This window comes from Molossus molossus, unplaced genomic scaffold (genome assembly GCF_014108415.1).
Source record: "Molossus molossus isolate mMolMol1 unplaced genomic scaffold, mMolMol1.p scaffold_m16_p_16, whole genome shotgun sequence".
NCBI classification, from domain to species: Eukaryota; Metazoa; Chordata; class Mammalia; order Chiroptera; family Molossidae; genus Molossus; species Molossus molossus.
In genome coordinates, this window is record NW_023425351.1 from 42,076,047 (window position 1) to 42,093,662 (window position 17,616).

The window sequence follows — 17,616 nt, forward strand, 5'->3', positions numbered from 1 at the left end:
ACATTAGGTTATTTACATCTTTTAGTTATTATAGTTTGTTATTATTATAATTATTTCTTATAAATAGTGCTGCTATAAACACTGGTATACAAGTATCTATAGGAGTCCCTGCTTTTAATTCTTTTGAGTATCTACCTAAAATTACAATTCTATACCATGGTGATTCTATTTCTAATTTTTGGAGGAAATGCCAAAATGTTTTCCACAGTGGCTCCACCGTTTCACACTCCCGCCACCAGTGCACATGCCCAATTTCTCCACGTCCTTACCAACACTTAATGTCCGTTTTTTTATAATAGCCATCCTAATAATTTGATTTGATTTGCATTTCCCTAATGACTAGTGATGCTGAGTATCTTTTCATGTGCTTATTGGCCATTTGTATATCTTCTTGTATAGAGAAATGTGTTTTTAGGTCCTTTGCCCATTTTTGATAATAGGTTGCTTTTGTCATTGTTGAGTTGTAGGAATTCATTATACAGTCTGGATATTAATCTTGCAAATATTTCTCCCCATTCTCTGGGTTTCTTTTCACAAAAGTTCCTTTGATACACCAAAGGTTTTAAGTTTGATTAAATCCAATTTACCTTTTATTCTATTAATATGTACACTTTTCTTGTAATATCCTAGCCATTAGCTTTTATTTATTTATTTTCTGCATTTATCTTTAGATAGAGCAGGAGGGTGAGAGGGAGGAAGAGAGAGAGAGAAACATCAATGTGAGATATACACAACGAGTGGCTGCCATCCACACGACCTCAACAGGGACTGGAGACAAACTGCAATCAAGGTACGTGTCCTTAGCAGGAACTGAATTGGGACTCTCTGGTCCGCGGGCCGATGCTCTAACTGCTAAGCCAAACCGGCCAGGGCGTAGCTATTAGCTTTTAAACGTAAATTTACAGAATAATCAAGTCAGTAATAAAATATGAACTAAAGATGCTCTTTAGAATGTTCACCAAAATATAAACTGGAAATGGGGCATAAAATAAACAAATGGTTTGAGAGATCAAACAGTCCACTATTTTGAAAAATGTGATCATGAACTGAAATTCATTAATATCTATTTCACTTTAAGTAGAAAGAAACAAGCATGACCCAGTCTGACAAGAGGTTAGAATGCAAACATGGAGAATAGGAACATCCATGTCACTCGGCTGTCTGACAGCCCTCTTCTTCCTACTCCAACAATAAACTCAGCATTCTATCTCTCAGTCTTTTGTTCTTCTGTCATGAGCCTCTGTCTTTTAGAAGACTTCTTCATTCTTAGGCCTTTGACTATCTAATATGTTGAGGACTCCTAAATCCTGAAATCTTCCTGACTTTACTATTTCAATAGTTCATGATGTTTAAAACTCAACATTCCCATATCAGATATTTTATCCATTCCTTTAGCCTCTCCTGCCTGCCTCCATCCCCAACCACCACCACAAAGAATAGTGATCTTCATTAGCTATCTAAGAGTAAAAGTTCAATGTCTTCTTAGGATTATTCTCTCTTTTAGCCCCTATATATAGTCAACAAAGTCATCTTCAAAAAATTCTCTCTCAGTTCCAGCACTTCTTTTCCATTCCCACTGCTACTGAGTAAATTTCTCAGTATCTCATGCCTGGGTTACTGCTAATAAAGCTTCCTGACTGAAGAGTCTCTCCCACCCTGACTTTCTAGAATCAGAGAGATGCTAGTTCAAATTCTGGCTCCAGTCAATTGCTAAGCATAATACTTTTAGGCTATCTATTTAAACTCTGAACTTTTTTTTTCTTTCATTGGTGTTATCATGATTGAGGAAAGCTATGCAAAATTCCTGTATACTACTAGGAACATGGTAGTTTCATGCCTACTTCAAAGTACATATACTATCCCAATCTTTTTTGAAAACTGTGTGAATAAAAATATAGTTTTGTACTGAAGAATCTACAATACTTGCAGTTCTTGCCTGCATTAAACGCTAAACATTTCTAACTAGATTTTAGTGACCTCTGTGTTATTTTGTCTAGCAAATTCTGTTTTCCCATTGTTCACATATCTTGCAATATACTCAGGCTGACCTTAACTGAGTCCCTAGCTGCCAAAAACCCATATCATGCTATGCTCATTAAGTCTTCCTCTTTGCTCGTTGTCTTCTCCACCCAGAATGCTCTTTCCTCTCTATTCATTTTAATTAACTCCTACCCAGTCCCAAATCAAGTATATATCACTTTCATGGCTAATTCAGTCTTTATTAATTATCCTCTTTTTCAAACTTCTGTAGAATTTATAATCTACACACTTTTGCATTTAAATTTATGATGGTGTATTGTAACTGTTTGAAAATCCTTTATAAATATAAGTATCCTATAGTAAGAATAACTTATGGTACTTCTGAACTGACTAAAGTATTTCATTCAGTATCCCATTATACAGTAAACATTCGTTATATATTTACTTTTTCACATAATTATAAAATCAGGGATAGTAATAATTCAAGCCCTCATTTTATATATGAAAAAAACTGAGGCCCACTGAAAGTAAGAAACTTTCCCAAGGTCACACACGTACCTTATAGAGCTAGAAAAACAAAATAAAAACCATAGAACTAGAACTAAGAAACTAGTTCCTTTATTTCTTAATCTATTATTTCACTAAATACATGTACTTACATTTAAATTTCGATCTACTTGAATGCTTAAGTTAGAGATTCAGGCTTATAATTTTAACAGTTTACGCCACGACATCCTATTCCCAGAGTCCCACACGAATTATTTGGTCCATGCTAGTCAAAGCCACGATCTGCTCTCGCTTGGCCTGTTACAACAGCCTCCTAGCAGTTTTCACTGCTTCCAACTCTTGCCCCCTTTAGTCTCCCACACAAAAGGCAGATTGATCCTTTCAAAGACAAACCACATCATGTTACTCTCCTGCTCAAAACCCTGCATTTGGCCTCTGATCACACTCAGAATAAAATCCAAAATCTTTATCATGGCCAAATGTGATCTGGCCCAGTAGTATCTGCCAGTCCCATCTCCTATCACATTCCTTCTCACTCATCAAGTTCCAGCCATGCTGGCCTCATTTGCTGTTTCTTGAGCATTCTAAGCATGTTCCTCCTCGAGCTTTTAACTTGGCTAATCTCTCAGCTTGGAATACTCTTCCACACCAGTTTTGTCCTTTACTTAAATCAAGTCTCTCCTTAGACGTCACCGCCTTACTGAAGCTTTTTCTGGTCACCAATCTAAAATTGAAATTTTCATCATATTTTCATCCTTCTGTATTCTTTAGAGCCCATACCTGGGCCTTCTTTACCACTAGAATGTAAGTTTAATAAAAGAAGACTTTTTTTTTACTGATGAATCCACAATATTTAGAACACCTGGCATATAGTTGGCATTTGACAAAAATTTATTTAATGAATGAATCAATTTATATTTTTTCTTATTAATTCATTCAGTGAGCAATTTATTATACATTTACATATTTTATAATGAGTCAGGCATTGAGACACAAAGATGAATTAGAAACAGTTTTGCTTACTTTGTTTTATTAAGGAGTTTGAGGTCTAAAAGAAACTGACTGACATATGAACAACAAATTACCAGGTATTTTAAGTGTTGAAGGAAAAGTGCTGGGAAGTACAATGGGACAATCAAGAACAGAGCCTCTGGCTCTGCCCTTAGTAAGTGAAGAAAGCCTCATAGAGGAGGCTGCCCTTAAGTTAGGTCTAGAAGGATGAGTAGACTAGATATGTAATATATATATATATATAAATTTGAGGGGATGCCTTATAGTACAACTTCTTTTTTACAACAGAACTATACTGGACATCCCTTTCAGCTCAGAAATGAGAGCCTGAATGCAGTGTCACACTTTCTACTGCCACAGCACCTTGTACTTGAGCTCATCATACACTTAGGACACAATACTGGAGTTGTCCATACATTTCACTGGTCCTAATCTCCCCATTGTCTCTAAAATCTATAAGGGCAGTAACCAGATCCTGTTAACAGTCATATTCCCAGTATCCAGTACAAAGCCTTGTTCTCATTACACAGTCTATTAAATGAATGTTAAAGCCCTCATTGTGAGGAAGGTGCCGAAGCACTGAACTAAGAAAAATGTCATGTAAGGTTCTACTGTAAAACTTTGTTTAAACCAACTTATTATTTTAAAACACAGAGTGGCTATTGAAAATGTTTTGGAAGGAAAATAATATTATTAACTAGAATTATAGTTAATCATTCATCTAATGACTAAAATAGTAATCATTAAAGAGCGATAAGCACTATGCTAAGGAATTACTGTAGGCTACTCCCATTTATCCTCTTATTAATCCTGTGATATATTATTATCCCCACTGCACAAATGATACACCTGAAGTTCAAACTGGTTTAATAATTTTTACAAGGTCATAGAACAAATAAGTGGAGGAGCAAGGATTCTAACCAGGTCATTCTAATTCTATAGCCCGAGATCTAACTTTCAACTGAATGAAGTTTTTCAATTATCTATAGAATTTCTCAAGTCTAATATAATTTATATTACAGGTTAGAGGTACAAAATGTTTCATTTTCCTAAGTTAAGAAACAAACAAACTAATATACACAAATAAACTGATTTGTACTTGTTAAAAAAAACTTTGGGATTTACTCTTTCCAGTAGATCCCACTGAAATGAAGAGGGATGGAGGGAGGGGAGAAGCTGATTTTTCTATCAGTTCTTTTTAAAAACCTACTTACTGCTGGTTTAATATCTTATTTTATCGTGGTTACAACTAGTTCATTCCCAAAACACTAAATCTATTTTTATATGTGTGAGTCATTGTCTTTTATCCTCATAAGATTCAATGCTGTGACCATTAAACTTAACAAGAAACATAACATCTGGTTGGTGTGATATAATACTTTTAGTCTTCCTATGTTCTGTATTAGAGTTGAATCTACAAAGGGATAATGAAGGCTGCACCTCTGGATTCACACAATTGGCTTAGATAATCTATAAAATTATAAAAATATTGAATCAAGTTTGGAAAGGATCGCTTTTATAGCTTATTTTTACTTGCATAGTCTCTTTGCTAAAGGATAGTAATCTAATTTACAAATTGATAGTAAAAATGTAGCAATGAAAAAAGTAATGAGCACTCAATTCACTAATGAAACGATGGCACTCAAACAGTAATTAATAAAATACAGATGGAATAAGAACTAGTTTTTATGAAATTAGAAAACTCATTTGGTGATGGTATTAAAAAAATACCACAGCAACACTTTTTACTTCTTGAAAATCATTAACTTTAAAAATCTTGATATTTTACATTATTGTTAAAATTTCATTTTATACTTTACATTTTTATAATAAAACAGAAATTCACAAAGTTTTTCTAAACTATACTTCATTTATATGTATTCTGTTATTCCGCACAGAAGAGCAGAAGAAAAACATGTTGATACTTGATAGAAAAAGGTCTGCAGCACAGATGCTTCCCACTGTATAAAGCAGCCAATTCCAGTAAGGAATAGAATAGCATTTTCAATCAGTGGTCATCATGTGCCAGGAATGCAAAACAGAGTACTGATGATAATCCAGGTTATGAATCATAAAATCCACACGGAATACAAATATTTGAAAACATTATTAGGAAATCCTACTCCATTGCTAAGACAGATTTATGCTGTAACAGTCTGAGAAATAATCAGAGACTTTGCATTAGGTATCTTTACATTTGCAGTACCTACTACCTTAAAGAATTGGCAGCTACTATTGTCTGATTTTAAGGATATTTACACAAACATTTCAGAAAGCATTTGTCACTTGCAACATTGAGATTGTTCAACTATCCTTAAGTAGGTTATCTTTCTGATTGGAAATATTCTAATTATTTTATTTCTCTTCTTGAAATATTATTAAACACATCTTTATTGGTAATGAAATTACCTAACAGCACATTATCAGTACAGAGATCAATTTTCAACTGGTGTGCCATGAAAATTTTTAAAACATGCAATACCTGGCTATTTAGTCAAGTACACTGACCTCTTCTCCCTTAGATTGTCAACAGACAACACAACAGTAGCCATCAGGTGTGAATGCCTTGTCTTGAACCATAAATATACAGGTCACACCATAGAGTTGCATCTCATTGCTCATATCACATAATAAGGTTGCATCTGACTGGTTAACTCTTGGTACCAGAAATCCTTATATACAAGTATAGGCACCTCATTTTTTAAAATGTCACTTTGGACCTAAAAGGGTAGGTAATTGCTATCAGCATTACTTTTTTTGTAAATCAATCAAAATTATACCTATTTTTTTGTTTTGTCAGATCGGCAAAAAATATATTTTTTTGGTGTGCTTTCACGAAATTTAGTAATAAGTTTATGTATGCCATGAGATGATAAAGGTTGAAAATCTCTGGTGATCTTAATGGCTTTCATTCAACTAAACAATTCTATAGAGTATGCATTCTGCTACAGCATAAAACAATTATTTTCAGGAAATAAATGAATATGTAAGATATATAAGTGAACCAATTATACAAAATGTTGTGATACTACAGTGTCTAGATTTAAAACCTCTTAGAGGTGCTCATCAGGGCTGACATTGACAACAAACAACAAACATAATAAACACTGTAAATGCATAACTGAGCTTTCAATTAATAAGGGAAATCCCCAAGAGCCTCAAACAGACCTGGGAACCAGAGTGAAAATAAGCTAAATCTGACCTTGGCTCTGCCTTAGGGGCATGTGGTGATGGGGTATCCATTTTAGTGGATGAAGAGGAACAAGAGACACAATTCTCCAAAGTAGAACTAAAACCCCCACAAAAGACTGGGAATCTTGGAAGTCTACACCCTTAGTAAAAAGGTGAACAAAGAAATGTACTCACAGATGAAGGGGATGCTATGCAAACGTGTCTGTCTCACCTGGGCTCTGGGTAAAGATGAGGAGTGGGTGGGAGCGGGACCCTTCACTTTAGAATGTATAGACATGGGCTGTGGTTCTAACATATCTACATGGTCTGGGGAACCCCGTGTTGAAAATTTAACCTAATGTAGTCCCAGTATGAAAGCACTCCAGTACCTGATGGAAACAAATTAAGAATCCACCCTAGAGGGACCCATACCAAACCTAAACCCAGAAGTATCATTCGGAGATAAAATCCAGCTAAACTTGAGCTTACAATCCAAAAGATAAACAATGAGTAAACAATCTACTGAGAAATAAGAAACAAAAGAATTAAGATGGCCTTAGAAAATTAGTCGCCTTAGAAAGCTGGCGCTCTCTACGATAAAGATTTCTAGGAGAAAAATAGGAAATGATAGATTTGAAAAAAAAACATTCCAGATTTTAAAAAATAACAAGCACAAAGGTAGAAATCTTCTGGCCAGAATGGAAAGCAGCGAGTTTAATTGCATTGAGGGATGGCCTACAGCTTAGAGCACTTTAAACAGAGTGAGACAGCATAAATTTCCTGGCAGAGGAGTGACAGGAACCTTGGACACTAAAGAATGAATGAGAGAAGATGACTCGAGACAGAATGACTAGACTCAAAGGTTATTACTAAAATCCAGATTTGAAGTCATGAGAGCCTATACTAAAAAAGGTCATACAGAAACAGAAATGACAAGTCAAATCTGAAAAAAGAATTAAAATAGTCTAGAAACTTGCTGGACAGTAATATATAATGAATCAAAGATAACTCCAATATTATGAACCTAAAGAGACCAAACTGACTCTAAAGAGAAATTGTAAAAGATCCTAATTTGAAATGATGAAGACAGTAAACAAAATTGATAATGCCAATTTTTGTAACCAAAAAAAGACAATAAAATTTGCTACTTCAGCATACAATAAAGGCATTGAAATCTGATTACTAATTTGTGATAAAAGAGTCAAATAAGAAATCAGCAAGGCATGTGCAATGCAACTTTAAGGAAATGAGCATAAAACTGGGGGAAACTGTGGCAGGAATCTTTTACCTCTCTCCCTGTGCATCACTAAATCAGGGGTTGCTGATTATACTAATATGCTAACCTGTGTCAATAATATATTTCAATTATTCCTTGAGGTATAAAAGCCTTTGATTCTCAACCTTCCTAATGCCACAACCCTTTAATACAGTTCCTCATGTTGTGGTGACCCCCAACCATAAAATTATTTTTGTTGCCACTTCATAACTGTAATTTTGCTACTGTTATGTCTTAGGTGACCCCTGTGAAAGGGTCGTTCGACCTCCAAAGGGGTCGCAACCCACAGGTTGAGAACTGCTGAATTCAAAGGGTCCTATTGTACATTTGCTTATAGTTTCCGATCATGGAAGAACCCTATGTACCATTAAACTAAAAATACTCTCTGGTACAGCAAGGTGACACTATTGACATGACCCAAATTCTATTTCCACATATGGTAAAGGACAGCATTTACCCCATTGCCCTGTTATCAATATACCCCATAGTATCTATTGTTTTTATGTTACAAGTGAAAGGCCCACAGTAAGATCAACTGGTTCACTCTGGTCTTAGTACCATATTCAAACCAACTGAGCTCAGAACTACTGAGAAAACATAAAAAATATTCTCCTTCTAATAATTGCTCTTAAGTATTGCTTCAATGTTTGACAGGCTGAAAAAAAGTAATAAATTATCCACCAATTAAAACTTACTATGATTTGCAGTATCTGAAAATCTGTACAAAGAATGAACTTTCTTCTCATTGTTATAAGTAGGTGGTCCCCTTCTGTTTCACTGCAAAGCAGCATAAGAGCTTATACAGCTGCTGTCTTTGACATACCTGCCCCTAACAAACAGAAAGTTCTGCCTTCATAGATTCTAACTTTTATGCATGTTCACAGGCATGTTTTAAAGTTACATCAAAGCTTTCAGGATCTCCAAAAGTCATAAAAGACTTGTTCATCAGCACAACAAGACTAAATGGTGAGAAGGCGTGTGGGCAGGACTTCAGAGGCTCCATGAGGCAAGACTGCACAAGTTCTTGGCATTATATTAAGTTTCCAAACAAAAGATTATCTTACATCCCATGTGCACAATACTAATATACAACAGAGTAAATTAAAAGTAAAAGCAATTTTAACCATGACTTTTCTTTTTTCTCTCACAGCCAAAGATGTGTCAAAGGATTAACAAAATATAAAGATTATAAAATCAAACTTTTAAAATAAAAGTAACACCTTTAAAACTTTGTTACAAGAAATTTATTTAAAAAATCCACAAGAGGGCACCAAAGACAAAAGACTAGAAGTCAATTGGAGACAAATATATAAAACATGTTCATATAAAACAGATTATTACATTTACAAACATATTATCAGTACCTTTCAGAAATATACTAGTGTACACTGCCTTTAAAAAACGTATTTTAGCCCTGGCCAGGTGACTCAGCTGGTTGGAGCATTGTCCCATATACCAAAAGGTTGTGGATTCAATTTCTGGTCAGGGCACATACCTAGGTTGTGGGTTCGATATCTGGTTGGGACACGTATGGGAAGCAACCAACAAAAAACTCCTGGAAATAAGAGTATAGCAAGGTCATAGGATACAAGGACAATATTAAAAACAACATTTGCTTTCTATATACCAGCAATAAACAATTAGAATTTGGAATTAAAAAACATTTTTAATTGCACTAAAAAGAAGAAACACTTAGGTCTAACAAAATATGTACAGAATCTATGTGCACTGAAGAAACAAATGAAAGCTCTAAATAAACAGACATTCCATGTTCATGGATTGGAAGACTTAATATCATTTATTCCTGACTTAATATATAGATTCAATTCAATCCCATTAAAAACTCCAACAAGCTAATTTGCAAATGTTGACAAAATAATTCTAATATTATATGGAAAGGCTAAACACCTATGAAAATCAACATAATACTGAATAAAAAAAATAAAGTCTGACGACTCACAGTATCCAATTTTAAGGCCTCTATAAAACTACTGTAAATCAAGAATGTACTAGTCAAAAAAGGACATATATATCAGTGAAACATAAAAGACAGCCCAGAAACAAACCCATGCAAATACAGTCAACTGACCTTTGAAAAAGGTATAAAGGCAACTCAACGGAGAAAGGATAGTCTTTTAAACAAGGGATGCTGGAAAAACTGAACATTCACATGCCAAAAAACACCAAAAAAAAAAAAAAAGAAAAAAACCTAGATTAGACACAGATCTCATAGCTTTAATAAAAATGAACTCAAAATAGAAGATAGACTTTACTATAAATATAAAACTTTTGGACTAAAACATAGGATACATCTATGTGACCTTGAGTTTGGTGGTGAGTTTATAGATAAAACACCAAAAGCAAGATCCATGAAAAAAAATGGACAGGTGATATTAAAACTAAAAACTTCTGCTAGGTGAAATACACCATTAAAAGAATGAAAAGACAAGCTACAGACTGGAAGAAAATATTTGCCAAACACATATCTTACAAAGGACTTGTGTCCAAAAAACTCTGAAAAATCAGTAATAGGGAAATAAACAAAACAAAACAATTTAAAATTGGGGAAGAGAACTGAACACACACCTTGTAAAAAAAATATAGAAATGGCAAATAAGCATATAAAAAGATGCCCAACATCTGTCATTAGAAATTGCAAATTAAACCAACAAGATACTATTAAATACTTATTAGAATGACTAAAATGCAAAAAAAAGAAAAAACAAAATCCTGACAATATGCACTGCTGGTGAAGATGCTAGCAACAGAAATTCTCATTCGCTGTTGGTGTAAATGCAGAATGGTATAATACTGAAAGAGAGTTTGGCAGTTTTTTTTTATAAAGCTAAACTACCATACGATCCACCAATTACAGTCCTAGACATTTATCCAACTGATTTCAAAACTTACATGCACAAAAAAGCTGGTATGCAAATGTTTACAGAGCTTTATTGATAATTGCCAAAAACCAAAAGTAAGCAAGATGTCCTTCAGTAGATGAATAAATGAACTGTGGTACATCCACGCAATGGAATACTCTTCAGTGAAAAAAAATGAGCTAACAAGCCACAGAAATACATGGATGAACCTTAAATGCATATTATTAAGTGAAAGAAGCCAGTCTGAAAGGGCTACCTATGTATGATTCCAATTATATGACATTATAGAAAAGGCAAAACTATAGATGATAAACAGATGAGTGTCTGAAAAGGGTTCAGGGGTAGAGAAAGAGTGTTAGATAAGTGAAGCATGATAATTTTTTAGGGTGGTGAAACTATTCTGTATCACACTACAATGGTGGCTATGTGACACCATGCATTTGTCAAAAACCACAGAATTTTATACCATAACAAGTAAACATTGACATATGCAAATTTTAAACAACTATTTAGGTCAGGGGAACCCAGTATAGAATGCAGAATGTGACAAACACAAACACACACAAATCTAACTGCATTACAAATGTATGAAAGAACTTCATTGAAGGAGGTGGGGAGAAAAGATGCTAACCTAAGTAGCCTTAGAAGAATGGAGCCTGTAAGACTGAAAACAAAAAGAACTGTACAAAAGCACAATGCTCTACACAATAAAGTTGCTTCCTTCAGGAATATGGGTTAACAACTCAGAAACCACTATACATATACATAGGAACTAACACATTTAGAAATGGGTGGTGAATGGTGGGAGCCAGGCTTCTCACCATGGCAGTGGGGGTTATAAACAAGCAAGGGGAGGCAGGATGATTCATATGGTAATTTATTAGTCAGAGACATCAGTATAAACTCATGATTCACTTAATATAGATATAGATGGAGATATATACATATACATAGTTATAAATACGTATTATATACAAGTTGGTACGCATACACATCTCCTTTGTAGGCTGAGAGGGTCTGTAAGTGACAACATCCCACAGTAGCAACAATCACACCTGATTTTGGTTTCTAATACCACTGCCTAATAAAAGGGACTAGGCTCCTAGGATTCTAGGACTGTGGCAGGAAATATACAAGATGAGTACCTTATAGTGTCAGCCAGTGTGGAAATACTTGAAAAAAAAAAAAGGCAAACCAACAATGATGAAGGTATGTCAAAGGAACAAAGATGCCAACTAAGAGACTCTCAATAGCCAAAGCTAGAACAATTTGAGCAACAAAAATAAAGTAGTATTAGATTATAACTGAAAGTGTAAATAAATAACCATGAGTGTGTGTGTGTGTGTGTATCAGAATGAATGAATAAGTGGAGAGAATAGATAAATCTGTGTAGAAGACTTCCAAATAATTTATGTAGATACACTGTCCTCAAGGAGGAGCACAACTCCCAACTCCCTTAGTATGGGCTGTATATTGTGACTTCCTTCCAAAAAGCACAGTATAGCCCTGGCCAGTTTGGCTCAGGGGTTAGAGCGTCGGCCTGCGGTCCGGAGAGACCCGGGTTCGGTTCCCGCTAAGGGCATGTACCTCGGTTGCAGTTTGTCCCCGGCCCTGGTTGGTCGTGCAGGTGGCAGCCACTCGATGTGTCCCTTCACGTCGATGTTTCTCTCTCTCTCTCCCTTCCTTTCTCTCCCTCCCTCTCTGTCTGTACAAAGAATGGAAAAATATCCTCGGGTGAGGAAAAAAAAAAAAAGCACAGTATAGTAAGAAGCAAAGAGTAATTTTATTGTGAAGAAACCTGTCAAACACTATCTCAGCCAGATGATCATGGGTAACATCAACAGTTGTTAAGTCAGGTCTAAAGAATGTACTTATAATACTGTAATATAAAAAAGTATATATATATATATTTGCTCTTTATCCCCAATTCCTGGAACAGAGCTTCTAAAACCCTTGTAACTTCCTGATACTGGGTAGTGAGAGCATCTTTTGTTATTCATAATAAGCCCCTTTCAATCATACCTGAAGTGACTCTTCAGGAAGGAAGGGGGATGGGGGAAGGGGCTGATTGCTGGAGCAATCAGAGGGCTGGAACTTTCAGGCCCACCTCCCTGACTTTGAGGGAAGAGAGAGGGGCCAGGGATTGAGCTTATCACCAGTGGTCAATGATTTAATCAATCATGTCTATATAATAGAGCCTGCATGAAATCCCTAAAAGGAGTTTGGAGAGCTCCCAGGTCAGTGAAATACATCTAAGTGCTAGGGGGGTTGCATGCCCAGAGAGGGCATGAGAGCTCCACACCCCTTCCCCATACTTTGCCCTGTGCATCTCTTCCACTTGGTGTTCCTGAGTCATGTCCTTTATAATAAACCAGTAATAGTAAGTGAAGTGTTTTCTTGAGTTCTGTGAGGTATTCTGGTAAATTACTAAACCTGAAGAGGGGGTTGTGAAAAACTCCTATTTATAGTCAGTACAAGAAGCACTAGACTTGTGGTGGACATCTGAGGTGGGGAGCAATTTTGTGGACCTGAGTCCTTAACCTGTGGTCTGTGCTAACTCTGGGTAGATAGTGTCAGAATGGATTAAGTTGTAGCACCATCAGTTAGTGTCCACAGGGAACTGGAAAATTGCTTGGTATGGAAAATCCACACATTCGGTGTTAGAAGTGTTGTGAGTAGAAGAAACAAGTTTTCTTTTAGTACACTTGATATAATGTGATATGATTAGCCTTTATCTCTGTGGTCTTCACCAAAAAACCAATAACCCCAGTGTCCTCAGGAGAAGAAGAAAAAGAAATCACCCAAAATCCCAATTGGGACATTTTATAAAAACCTAACCAGCATTCCTCAAAGTTCTCAAGGTCATCAAAATCAAGGACAATCTGAGAAACTGTGACATCAAGAGGAGCCCTAAGGAGCATGATAACTAAATGTAATAAGGCATCCTGGACAGAACCTAAAACAGAAAAAGGCATTAGGGAAAAACTAAATCTGGATAGTGTATGTGCTTTAATTTAAAATATGTATCAATATTGACTCACTAACCGTGACAAACGTACTATACTAATGTAAGATGTGACATAGAGGAAACTGAATGTGGGGTAGATGGAAACTAATATTTTTGAAATTCTATGAATCTACAACTATTAAAAATTATCTTAATTTAGAAAAAATGAAAAAAATAACTTTTTTATTTGAATAAACATTTACTGAATACATTTTTATTTCAGAATAAATATTTATATCATAAAACCCAATGCTAGAACCTATAAGTTACTGGTTTTGACCCACATTAGAATCAGCTAAAGAGATTTTTAAAAATTCTGATGCCTGGGCTTCAGCCTATATCAATTAAATTCAGAAATTTCTCAAGGTAGACACCAAACAATGATGTTGTTTTTTCCCTCTGGTAATACTCAGGGAGTTCAAATGTACAGAGAGACAAATGATCTAGCCATCTGCTGAATGTTCTACATATTATATTAAATACTGCATATCCCAAGGAATGATTTTTCCATTACAGGTAACTAAAGTATACAGACTTTTTAAGGATTTACATATACAATTTGTTATATTGAAAGAACAGAACTCTGTAATCCATTATTTAACCAGAAAATTTGTTAGAATCTCTTTTCAAAATAAAATATTTAGAAAGTACTTGGTAAATTTCAGTATGTCCCTGCTTTTCAAGAAAAAGGGGGGGAAGTCCTTAAGTATATCCTATTTTTTTAAGTATCCTTTATTATATAATATTTTTAGAAGTCTTATGTTGCAGAAAGAATTCACTCAGATTTGCTTTATGCCCTTCTATGAATACTCCTTGGTAACAACAAAATTGTACTTTCAAGTTGTAATGAGTAGAAAGACAAACTATGTTAGTAGACACTTTAAAAAGTGGACTTTCTACAGGCAATTTGAGTATCTACAGTAACTAGGAACAAATATAGTTATGTTACTTAATCAAATAACACTAAAAATTTGGGAATATCTTCCACTAATATCCAGGAAAAAAATTCTTTCTTACTATGTAATACAGTTGACCTATCTCAGCACAAAATTTATATCACATGCTCAAAAATACTAAAAAAAAAAAAAAAAGACCTTTGTCATGTTTAGCAATGCGTAAGCTAACACAAAGACCTTGATACTGGGATTAACCTGCAGCAGAAATCTCTGTTTGCAATTTGTTTAATTTTAAAAATCTGTACAATTACCTCAGCACCTATCAAAACATGTTAGTTTGTCAAGATGTATTCTCCCTAGACAAGCTTTTCTATGATAAGTATAAAAATCAAATTAATAAGGCACTATTTCCAATCATGTCCTGTAGATTCCTTGAATAAAAAAATATTTAAAGAAGTTTGTTTATAATAGTTACCCAGAACAGTGCTACAGGTGTGTAGCACTAAACTTTTTAAAAACAACATATCTTGAAATGGTTATCATAAAGTGTTTCCTTTTCATTGAGAGTTGATGGAAATGTCAATTTAATTTTAGGTCACATATTTTTCTCCAACTTTAATAAGCTGAATTATGTAGAATCAAATTAAATTTGGAAAATTATAAGTTAATATTGGTATAACCCACAAATTCTCTGAAAAGTATATTCACTCAAAATGGAAATAAGCAGGGTCTACAATGAGCTCAAGAATTAATACTAAATCAAATATAAATCTCTTACAATGAAGCAACTCAATATGTTGAATTTTACAGATCTAGGCTTTTGAAATCAGGGAAAAATTAATCTACATTATTTCAAATTTTAACTTTATGAAAATTTTCAGTGGTCCAGTGACAAATTGGGTCTGTAACTGGCAAGAAAACTCAGTTTCTAAAGCAGTGACTTCTAACATCTTTTACAGTAAGGTTCACAAGTCAATTAGCCCAGTCACTGGATAAAGACCAATCCGGGGGTCAAGACTGAAGATAGTTACTATAAAGGCTGTCAAAGAAAACGGATCCTCTGGGCTAAAAATAAATGTGGAAGTAAAACTTAGTAATGCAGATATCGCATGATGCCAAACAGATCATTTATCTTTGAAATAATAAAAAAGGAAGAAATAAAGAATGGGGGGGGGTCTCAGTTAAACAACTAGGATATCAAAATATCCACCCAAATTCTGTCACATCCTAAAGGATAGCCAGTACCCAGTACGGATACCTACCAGGTTTTTGCCAAATGAAACCCAAATTGGAGCAAATTCCCCCTCTAAAAAACGAACTAAATTTCATGGGTCAAATGTAACCAAGATGAATTAGGAATGAAAATAAGAACAGATTGTAAAGCTACAACCTTGACTTCAGAGATATGGATGTTAAGGCAAGCACAGAATCAATGGCTTATAATTCTACACTTCTCATATGGTAGAGGCTTAGAGGGTACAAGACTGTACCTTTGTTCCACCATCTAAAGAAAATAATTTTATAAAAAACACAGTAAATCAGAAAAAGAGAAATATCCATTTACTTCTATTTTTATGCTACTAATTTGGTCTGACTTGCCTTAAATTGCCTTGATTTCTTCTAACGTTATCTTCGATAAATTTTCCTTCCCTTCTTGGATCATTTTGTTTTAAAAATTATCAAGAATAAACCAGAATTGAACAGACTATAGTTTTTCTATGAATACTCAAGGATTTCATAATCATTGTAACATATAATGAGGTTTATGAGGTCTATTATTTATGAAGAGTTTTATAAATTTATTTATAAAGATATATTAATCACATTAAAAACTCAATATTTAAAATTACAACTTATAACTTATAACACTCAAGAAATGACAAATAACACAAGTTTCCATTTCAAAATGAAAGATTGAACACATGAGTTTATGCTTATCCCTCCCAAAACACTTTCAAAATTATAATAAAGTCAGAGAAAAGAGATAAACTCATAAAGACAAAGAGCATGGGGGACAAGACAACAGCAAATAGAAATGTCAAAAAATTTGGAAGCTAGAAAACAGATAAATATATAAGTAGTAGCTCACTCAGAAGACCAAAAATGAAAACCCCAAAACATAAGCCTGCAAGAAGAGAAGTCACAAGCAGCAATAAATTCAGGCTCCAAAGCAGTGAATCCGAACATCGTGTAAAGGATAGGTTCAAAAGTTAACTAGTTCTTTTCTTTAACAAAGAGTTTCCAGTAGGCAACTTTGGTGCTTCTCTCAGACATAATCAAGACATTTTAAGAAAACCCATCAAGTGAATAGACAGAGATCAAAACAAACACAAAGAAAACAGAGAGAAGGAAGAAAGCAAAAGAAAACTCAAAGTGTTAATGATTACAATGAGGGAAAACAGGAGATCTCGGAAATTAACTACTTGATATGAAAAAAAAGAAAAGTTAGAAGATAAACTTGAGACCTCCAAGAAAGAATAACAAGAGAAAGAAAAAAAAAAACAGGAAAAAAGATAATTGAAAGATAAATCTAAGAGGTGTAACAATCAAATCAAAGTAGTCCCAGAGACTGCTTTATTAGTCAATAGCAAAAATAAAATTGCAAAGAACTAAAGGGTATTTCCAAATTGAAATCGTCCAAAAGACACTCCATACAATGAATGGAAAAAGATCTACACGAAGGCACATCATCATGAAAGTTTTAAATAACAGGGAGAAAGTTTAGATCTAAAAAACTTCCATAAAACATTAAAAGGATTAGGCATCAGAATATCATCTGTCTTGCCATCATTAGTGCTAAGTTAGGAAATAGACCAAGGCCTTCAAAATGTTAAGGGAACACTATTTACTTCCAATGCAGAACTTTATACCCAGTATTTTTTTCTTAAT

General features: G+C 34.4%; 1 protein-coding gene across 2 annotated transcripts in view; it reads right to left on the bottom strand.

Annotated features, from left to right (window-relative positions):
* STK3 (serine/threonine kinase 3) overlaps window positions 1–17,616 on the bottom strand; it is a 319,871-nt gene that overhangs the window by 94,543 nt on the left and 207,712 nt on the right. The gene's annotated exons all lie outside the window — the stretch shown is intronic.